Genomic DNA, 10,612 nt, shown 5'->3' on the forward strand with positions numbered 1-10,612 from the left:
TCGTGAGCTACAGCTCACTTCATCAGATGTTTACCGTGGAAACTGCAGCAGACTTTATATACACACAGAAATCATGAAACAATACCTCCTCCCACCCCACTGTCCTGCTGGTAATAGCTTATCTAAAGTGATCAACAGGTGGGCCATTTCCAGCACAAATCCAGGTTTTCTCACCCTCCACCCCCCCACACAAATTCACTCTCCTGCTGGTGCTAGCCCATCCAAAGTGACAACTCTTTACATAATCAAGTCGGGCTATTTGGAAGAGGTCCAGGCTTGCATTTTATTACCACGTTACATTTTCTGGTGTAGATTAGACAAAACGATAGAAGATAAGCAGCTGCTTAACTCTTTTGGTTACTGCAGATCAATACCCAACATAATCTATGTGCTGCGAATACAAACAAAACAAGTAGACAGGGCCTGGCTGGAAGCCATATAGATTTCAAAATACAATCTTTAACATTAGAATGCACTGTGCAGCAGTGACTTGCAAAATTATGCCTGTATATTTGCACCCACAAATAGTTGCAAACTATTCTATAGAATTCTAACATGTAAAACACTGCATCTTCAACACTATAAAATACACACGCGAAAATGGAAGGGATGGTTGTGGAGAAAGGGGGACACATCAAAGACCCTTTTGGAAATCAGGGCATGACAGTGAAATTCTTCCTTCACTGATGTTAAAGGGGTTCTGTGGCTTTGAAGGTAAAATTTACCCCTTACTATGCACGTAAGTTTGGTTTGTCCCCAGTCTAGGCAGACATGGAAATTGAAGAATGAGCTTAAATTTAAATGTGGCCTGTATTCTTGGTCTGTGGTATTGAATATAGAGGATAAATTCATGGCTGAGCTCAGTAATGCAAGAGTCAGGTTTCTCCTGGAACAAGTTGGCAGGTATTGGTGAAAGTTGCCTGCTGAGTCTGGAAGGAAGTGGGGGAAGGTGGAAGGACGAAGTGATTTACCTCACTGCACACCAACCCCTCTGGCTAGTTAATTAGTAGCAATGACATGCTCATAAAGAAGTTTCTAGTCCTCCCTCAGCCAGCAGGATAGCAGCAAGAGGGAAGTGGCTGAAAATTGGTGGTTATATATAAGTAAAGAATCAGGGGGAGAGACGGTCCCAGAAAACCATTGAGGGAATGGAGACAAGATTGGAGAGAGGTATTGGGAAACAAAGCAACAGCCTTGACAAACGGAACAGAAAGTTCCAGTCCAATTATTGAAAGTGGATGCATCTTAAAATGTGGCTGTACTCGGACAAGTGACACTACAATGGTAGCAAGAGGTCTGTGTGGATCTTATTGATTCCCTATATAATAAGTTCAGTATACAAGTAAAAATGTGTTTTCCTTTAAATGCCAGTCCTGCAAGGTAAGCTCAGTTATTTATTGCTTCTACTGCATCACCATAAATAGACAAGAATTGTCCCAAGAGAACAGACCAATTATCCATGTAGTGCAGCGGCCAGTAGCAGATGGCAACGTTCAAGAAACCCATAGATAGTACCTGAAAAACCCACGGCGAGGGGAAGTGGCTTCCTCACTCTTATCAGTTAGTATTGACATTTGCTTTGAAGCATGAGGGATGATTTTTTTTATCCTATCTCATTTGAAATAAGTGTCTGGATTATACCCAAGAGGTTTTTCCATGCAAATATTTAGCAGTTATGATACAAGTTATTTCTGTGGTAGTTACAGTCATCTGCAAAGACTGGATTTCAGTTAAAATTTTTACAATCCTTTCACTTTGAAGAGGAAGTTTGAAGAGCCTTTATCAAATTCCACCAACCTCTTGGCCTCAATGATTTCATGTGGCAACGAAGTCCACAGGTTAATCACATGTGGTGCAAAAAGTTTTCTCCAATAAATACGTTTTACAGGCCAAATTCTGCCTTTAGTTACACTTTTGCAATCTCTCTGTCTACAGAGGGCAGAATTAGGCTCTGCTAGTGGAACTTGTTTAACAATGCAGTTAATAATGCACAAACCAGAATAGAATCTGTTCTTTCTCCCACAGCTGTACTATTGTATTCTAATAGGTTCCTGTGCCATCTTCATCACCATGTTATTTGGATTCCATAGCACCTATGAGCCCCAGCCATGTACCAGAGCCCCATTGTGCTAGGGTGCCATGCAAACATCTAAGCACCGTCCAGTAGTGCAATAAGTGACACGACTTAACATGTCACAGGTGCTTCATTCTCTCTCATCCTCTCCTCCTGGGAAGAATTGTGTGTGCCATGCAGTTTTGTGTTCTTTATTAAATGTGCATGCTGCTCTGTGTTTGTCAGAGAGGGCAGGTTGAAGAAATGAGCCTTGCTTTTGGAAGGTAGCAAGGTCTGTGATGGCACTGAGTCTGCAGTTCTGAGGTTTATTATTTTACAGCACCTAAGAGTGTCTTGGGCATTTTGTAATAGAGAAAGACATGGCCACTGTCCCAGAGAGCTTACTGTCTAGTTGCAGACATGAGGCAATGAATGGGAGTAATAAAACAATACAGAAGGGTTTGAAGAGGAAGGAGAGGGAAGACGTCAGTGAAAGTAACTATATCAAAGTAAATATAAAGTAAGTATATCAAAGTAAATAAATGGTCACTAAAATCTATATATGGCATTGCTGGCTCATATCGTGGAGGTATAAATAATTTATATTTCACACACACAAACTATAGGTTTAGGACCAAATCTTCATTCCCTACAGAAAGCCCAAATAAAGGAGCTTTGCACAGCAGATCTCAGGGAGGTGTGTGCATGTGTGGGAATACCATTTCCTCCCTCCCCCCCGAACGTGTGCACCTCTTAAGTAGGGTGTTTGGCCAGTGGACAGATCTGTTATGTTTAGCGCTTCACAGTCAACACACTCTGTTCGTAGTCCCCATAAGCATTCCCAGTACAGATTGAGAATTCACCCAGTGACAATGATCAGGACTACTGTCCTCTGGGGGTGACAATTACAGTCTTGGTATAATACCTAAACTTATCACCTAGGCCATGCAGGAGGATTCAATAGTCCACAGCAGCAAATGCCATCATTAGATCCAATATTAAGAATAACTGATATAAGCACTTTCAATGACTGGATCTTAACATTAAAAGAAGTTTTTAACTCTTTTTATATTTGTATTTCTTTATTTTGATTACAGTAACAGAAAATTAATTTTCACCTTTTTATATATAAGAATGAACAATACTCAAAGCATTTACTTCCAACTTTCCTGGAGAGGAAAACTAGGGACTGCACCAAAGTCAAACTTTAGCTGAATGACCCTTTCAAACTTTAGCTGAATGACCCTTTGCAGAAAAAGCGTGATCTCCAGGCTTTTTCCCCCTAGGTCAATAAACAGCAGGCAAGATGAGATAAGAAAGACAGCCTCAATGTATCAGTTAAATTGTTACTAAATAGTCTGAGTTTACCCGAACTTGCAATTTGCAAACTATACTTTTCAACTCTGAATAGAAACAATGTTGATGTCCCCTTGGAATTATTGTACTTTCCTATATGCATTGGTGTTTTTCAAGGTTTCAGTGCAACGTTTAATGTTGCATTATAATGAATGCACTTAAATTTACCTGAATGTCCTAGAGATTTTTCATTTTCCAGTAAATAAACAAACAGGACTTCCCCTCTTAATTGCACAGTTAATTTACACTAACTTTCTTTCATATGTGAGGCTAACTTGGTCCAGAGGAATAAGCTATGGGTGAACTGTCAAATGCCTGAGTTTTAATTCAACCCCTGCAATCAAGTAGCTGTGTGGTCTTGAACAAGTCACTATACCTGCTAGCCTTAGACTCCTACTGCACAGGGCTGTTGTGAGGATTAGTAAAGCACTATGCAAGTGCTAGGCATTGTATCAGAGAGCTGGATGTGAGTGTGACCAACCTGACTTATATGCAAGACTGGGAAATATTTGTTGCAAACTAAAGCTTATCAGGGAAATAAAAATAAAACAAAAAACAAATCTCAAGGAAAAGAGCTGATTTCATACCAAAGTTTGTCTTCCATTTATGTGTTTTCACACATTCCACCCTGCAATTGTTCTCTTTAACCTAATTACCCCTGCCCTCACCTCTCACTGTGTTCATTTAGTAGAAGCTAGTATTTCAGTAATCAGTAGCCCTTTAAGACCCAGTCAATACATTCAAATAGAGATAAGAAAGTTCTAATAGCTTTCAGATCCACCAAGAAAATATAGCAGCATCAAGTTAGGCTAATGAGATGTGGCTGAAGGGTTCTTAACTCTTGGAAGAAAAGCTCAAGATTAAGCACTTTTTTGACCTTGAGATTCACAATTTAAGGGTAACACTGCAACATGAAGACAATTCGCTAGGTATCTGGGAAATACTTTAGAGACAAAACAAGAAAGTGGGGGAAGAGAGTATGAGTGGCCACTGATTAGAGAAGAAGCAGCACAATTATAATACCTCTTTAAAATGTTCAGCTAAACTATTTTTACATACTGTAAATTGCTAAACAACAGAATCTCACAATACACGTAGGTGCTTTTCAAATGGAACCTAGAGCAAAACCATGTTACCTAATACCAGAGCAAGCACCAACCAATCTCTTCGTGTTACATGTGCATAAGCATGCTTACACTTTACTTAAAAGCTTGTTGGTTTCCCTTGTAACTTGGATATTTTATGTTTTTCAGTCACGTTCCTTAGTTTAGGGCCTCCTAATCTTTTTAATGAACTAGCTCCCATTGCCATGGAAAAGTTTTATAATGATCCAGACTTGAGAAACTTACTCTGAGGAATGAAAAATTCCTTCCAATTTTTTTTTCTACCCCTGACACAGGCATAAAATGCCTATTTAACTCATTTTCTCCAGTTCCTTTGATCCTTCATGGGGCTGTCTCCTGCTGTCTTTCAAAGCAGCTGTGGAAAAGAAAGAGGCACAACCCAGTGGTATTCCCAAGAGCAGAGTAGAGGCTCATGGGGGGTACAGTACTGAACCAAACAACGTGGTTGCGCTGGAATTTTAGGCACAGGTCTGTTATTAACATGCTATTGTGTGTATAAGCACTGGGCTCGCAGAGCCTGTTACACATGTGGAACTTTGCAGCCCAGCTTGGCTCTAACCTGCGGAAATGGAAATCAGGGCAAGGCCTTTCCAGAGCCTTTCATATAATCTATTCCTTAGACTCCCTTTTGGAGATGGTGCCTTCAAGCAAACAGCAGAACTCAGATTATGACTACTGAGAATCATCATCAACTCTTCCCAAGATACCTGCATTGTTTCATAGAGTTCTAGGTTTATAAAAGGGTTAAGGTGTCTTCGTCCATCAGTCTCTATTGGGTTTTTATCACTTCCTCCCATGGAAATTCTCCATGACTTGGCAAATCTAGGAGTGGTAACAGAGTGAAAATGAACTTGAATGGGAATCCCTTCAAAGGGCCCTCAATACTGCATTCACAGAATTTAAGTGGTGCTTAGGATCCTGGTGAGACAAACCCCGTTCTCTGGCTGCCCCGCACCTTCACTCTGGAATATTGCTTGTACGAATTATACAAGCTAATTCTTACATGGGACCAAGAGCGGGACAATTACAAAAGGAAAAATACCATACTTCATGTTGTATAGTCAAATGAAAGTAACTGTCCCACAAACATTATTTAGATTATATAACAAATCAGCAAAATCAAACAAATTCCAAACACCACTACCTCTGTCCTCAGCCTGCACTCAATTTGTCCTTACTCATGCCTTGATGAGGTATTGCAGAGGTTTGACATTAGCACAGGGTAGTTATTACATGACATTTTTAATGCAAAAAGAACTAAGGTGAGTTAAGGAAGGAGAGGAGAGGAGAGATGTTCAAGCCTTAACTTTTGAAATTCTTTGCATTTGTTCCAGCCTCAGAGTGCAGTTAGCTCTATTTGATAAGTGACTACATAAAGATGGCATCTCTTCTTACTCAACACATGGGTCTATTCTGGGTCATGTTTTCAAACTTTATTGACCTAAGTAAATTTTTGCTGCTTTTCATATTAGCAATGCAGAGCCAGTGGGATGGAATGAGCTGTGGATTCTATTCTATCTTGTTCCTCATCAAGACAATTGTTTACCAACTTTCAGTCAACTACATCTCACTGCATAGGTGTCAGTGAACTGTTATTACTGATGATGATGCACAAGATGGAAAGAACCCAGCTTGACTTCCAGAGCCCTGGCCAAATTTGCAGGGCTGGCAGACAAGTAAAAAGGTATTTCCCCTAACTATCAAACACATTTGATGCAGAAATCAGTGACAGACATGGACGCAGAGCCCCACAACGCCACTCTTTGAATAATCGCTTTAAACTGTGCTCGTTTTAGAATAAAAGAAATGTAGCACTGGAATGGACCTCAAGAGGTCATCTAGTTCAGCTCCCTGTGCTGAGACAGGACCAAGCATGGGTGGCACGTAATGGAGGCTGGGGGAGGCTAAGCCTCCCAAACCTTGCACTGTCTGGGGAGGTGGGGGCAATGGCAGATTAGTGCATGGGCCTACAGGACTCCAGCCAATTTGGGGTTCCCAGAAAAATCTCCCCTCTCCATAGCCCCAGGCCTGGAGGAGCAAGTCATGGGGCCACAGTGTATGTGTGTGTGTGGGGGAAGGGCTGAGAGGAGCAAGTGGGGGGCAGGGCCATGGGGGAAGGTGTGGAACGGGGGAGGAGAAGCTCCGGGCTCAGAGCTCCAGCAAGGGCTGAAAGCTTCACCATGGTCCCTGCTGGGACTGAGTGCTTGACCCTGGACAAGCTCTCAGCCCCGGGCCCCCCATGGCCCTAACTGAGCTCTCAGCCATTTCCACTCCCTGCCCTGGCTGGGGCCACATGGCGGGGCTGAGAGCAGTGAGTAGGGGCCTGGCCTGGGCCGGAACAGGCAGGGCAGGGGGCTTCACCTGGAACCTATGGGAGCCAGTAAATTTAGACCACCCCATCAGGTGTTTGTCTAACCTATTCTTAAAAACCTACGACAGGGATTCCAAATGTCTCTCAGTAACCAATTCCAGTACTTAGCTATCCTTATAGTTAGAAGGTTTTTCCTAATATCTAACCTAAATCTCCTTTGCGCCCATCACTTCTTTTCCTACCCTTGGTGGACATGTAGGAGAATTGATTATCGACCTCTTTGTAAAACCTTTAAAATATTAGAAGACTATCAGGTCCACCCTCAGACATCTCTCTTTTCACAGTTTTTTCAACCTTTCCTCATATGTCAGGTTTTCTAAACTTATCATTTTTGCAGCTCTCCTCTGGACTCTCTCCAATTTGTCTACAACTTTCTTAAAGCGTGGTGCTCAAAGTTGGACACAGTACTCCAGCTGAGACCTCACCGGTGCTGAGTAGAGTGGGACAATTATGTCCCATGTCTTACATACACTACTCCTGTAAACAGGGCTGTCTCTAGGGGGGGGGTGGGGCCTGGTACAAATCAGCCCCCGCCGACTTGGGGGCCTGCTCTGCATCGGCAGCTGGGCAGAGCCCTGGGCATGCAGGGCAGCAGCTGGGACCCCAGGGAGGCAGCTGAGAGCCTAGGGGTGCTGCATCACCCCCCACTCTCATAGTTCCTGCACCTGTGTCTTCCGGGACCGATCGCGCTGGCCAATCGCATCGGCCTGCGGGGCCCCCCAAAGTGCAGGGCCCAGAGCAGTTGCCCTGATTCACCCTACCCAAGGGACTGCTCTGCCCGTTAATACACCCCAGAATGATATTAGCCTTTTTCATCACTGCATGACAGTGTTGACCCATATTCAGTTTGTGATTCACTATCACCCCAAAATCCTTTTCAGCTTTGCTCAGCACATTAAAAGTAGACAGGATGAAAAGCAGTTTTCACCATTAATAAAGAAATTTAACTGAAAATACAATTATGTACAACCGTTATTATGAGCCCAATACTGATGGCTGCCATTTACTGACCTCTGTGTGACACTGACAGGTTGATACTCAAAAGCAGTTCCCATCCTGCTTTAACACTGACCTAAGAAATGAAATACCATCTTGCATGCTTAATATTTAAACAAACCGATTAACTTCATTTTTGGATGGTTTCACCAATATTAACATAGGATGGAAACTAGTTCCGTATGTTATGCTGGGACTCCCACCTTGCCAGTCTCCAAATGAGGTCATTTTTTGGTGTCAGGAGTTTCACCAACTGAGGTTCAGAAATCCCCTTTGTAACTTATTTTATTTTCAAAAGCTTTTCTAAGTTTGTTAAAGCAGAAGAAGGTTCCTCCCCCTAATGCTGAACTTTCAGAAACACCAAGCTGAAGGAAAGGGGTACAGTTTTCCTCTGTGAATGCAAAGAGATTTTGCCTATAAATACTTTTCATGGTGGTACAAACACAACATATGTTATGAAGGAACAAGCGTCCAGTTTTGTAAGTTATTGACTGCCCTCAGCTGCCACTGATGCCACTCGATGTGCCCGATTCTGCTTTTTAAAGTTAACAGGAGTTTTGTCATTGACTTCACAGGGAAAAGGATTCAGTGCTAAGATTGCCAACATGGATAAACACATGTATTGTACGAAAAGGCATAGACGGGGTTTCCCCTCCAATGTAACTTGTATTATTTGATAGCTCATAATTATTTTATCTATCTTCAGCATTTATATAGCACCAATAACCAATGGTTTCATTGTTAAGGCACGGGACTGGGACTCGGATGACCTGGGTTCTAGCCCCAAATTTGCAACCAGCTTCCTGTGTGGTTTAGGTAAATCATTTCATTTTTCTGTACCTCATTTCCCCATTCGTAAAATGGGGATTTAATACAAACATCCCACTTCACAGGAATGTTCATGGTTATAAGGTGCACAGATACTACAGTGATGAGCACCACAAAAACGTCTATAAACAAATGATAAATCTATGCATAGATTTATTGGTTAAAAATATTCTTCTGTGTGTACCAATTTTGATAGTGTGCAGTATGAGACAACAGGAATGAGCTCCCGTTCCTCATGCTAGTCCCCATTCACACACTTTGGGTGAAATCCTGGCCCAATGAAGTGAGTGGTAAGAAAACAACTCCCATTGACTTCTGTCAGGCCAGGATGTCACCCTCTATTTAAAAAAATCATTGTTGATGCTGTCTGAGCTATCTGGGTTTGTAGGGTAAATCCTCCACAGTTAATAGATTATTTCCCTCAACAGACCGTAGAAAGCACCTCTGGAGACATGACTATTGACTGTATCACACTGGCTGCTGCACATATACACTAAGTCCACACTGTTCAAAATCCTTGGGTTGAAATAAGTTACTGCAAATGCACAGTAGCTGATTTTGAAACCACGACACTGCTACCATTTATTATCATCATTTTTACAAAATACCCAAAGTGATCAGATCATATGGTAGATTACTGGCTTGCCAAAGGTTATGTTTTAAATCAAAACCGTTTTTGAGTTATACAAGTGCCAAAAATATCTTGAACCAATCATTTTTTTAAAATCAACCCCTGTCCAACAAAACAGTTGTATAATTTAAAACAGAACCAAAAGTTTGTGTTGGAAATTGTTTAAAAACCAACCCTCCAAATCATGCTTGAGCAGAAGCCTTGTATGGCAAGATTTAGCCTGGGGCAATTTGGTGCCAAGGTATAGACTCCCCTATGGGTTTATAATGGAAATACTGACACAACCTTAACTATAGTGATGCAAATGTGCCCCTAAAACACTGTATTTGTTTTTATTAATAGAAGTGGTAGTGTTTACATTTGCAGGTATCTTACACTTCAGCATCAATGAATACTGAGTAGAATGAGTAAAGTCTTGGATGTAAGGGTCAGAAATTCCCAAACAGGTGAATGAGACAAAAGGTGAAAGTCCTCAATTATGAAAACAAGAAGTTCAAATAAATAAATGAGGGAAGGGGAGGGAAAATAACAAAACTAAGAAAATATAAGCAAGCATTAAGTTGGAATGGTTCAAATAACTTCAAATTATGGCTACTAAATTAAAGACAGAAGAAAACACAGTTACTAATTAAACAGCAAGCATTAAAGCTTTATGGTTTTGTATTAAAAATAAAAACAAAACAAAAAAGAAAAGCTGTTAAAAATAAGACTTGCGTTTACCAGGCCACCAAACTGCATGGACTACTAAAGAAACTAACAAAGGCAATACTGAGACATTAAGACACACACACACTCCATACATGTGCAACCTGACTTTTCAATACACTGCCTTCTCTCTCTCTCTCTCTCTCAAAAAAAGCATCTCCTAAACATTTCCATTCATATAAAGCTTTATCAGAAAGTTTCTTAAAATAGTATTGTCTTATCTATTTCTTCTTTGTTACATATGCTTGTGTATCCTTGTCATTGTCAGAGGAAGGAGTTTGACATTTTTATTTTTAAGAGGAGGTGCTTTCTTTTTCTCAGATCAGAGATTACATTCCTTACCATTAAGAAAAGGAGGACTTGTGGCACCTTAGAGACTAACCAATTTATTTGAGCATAAGCTTTCGTGAGCTACAGCTCACTTCATCGGATGCATTTCGACTGAATGCATCCGATGAAGTGAGCTGTAGCTCATGAAAGCTCATGCTCAAATAAATTGGTTAGTCTCTAAGGTGCCACAAGTACTCCTTTTCTTTTTGCGAATACAG

The sequence above is a fragment of the Lepidochelys kempii genome, chromosome 13 (assembly GCF_965140265.1).
Source record: "Lepidochelys kempii isolate rLepKem1 chromosome 13, rLepKem1.hap2, whole genome shotgun sequence".
NCBI classification, from domain to species: Eukaryota; Metazoa; Chordata; order Testudines; family Cheloniidae; genus Lepidochelys; species Lepidochelys kempii.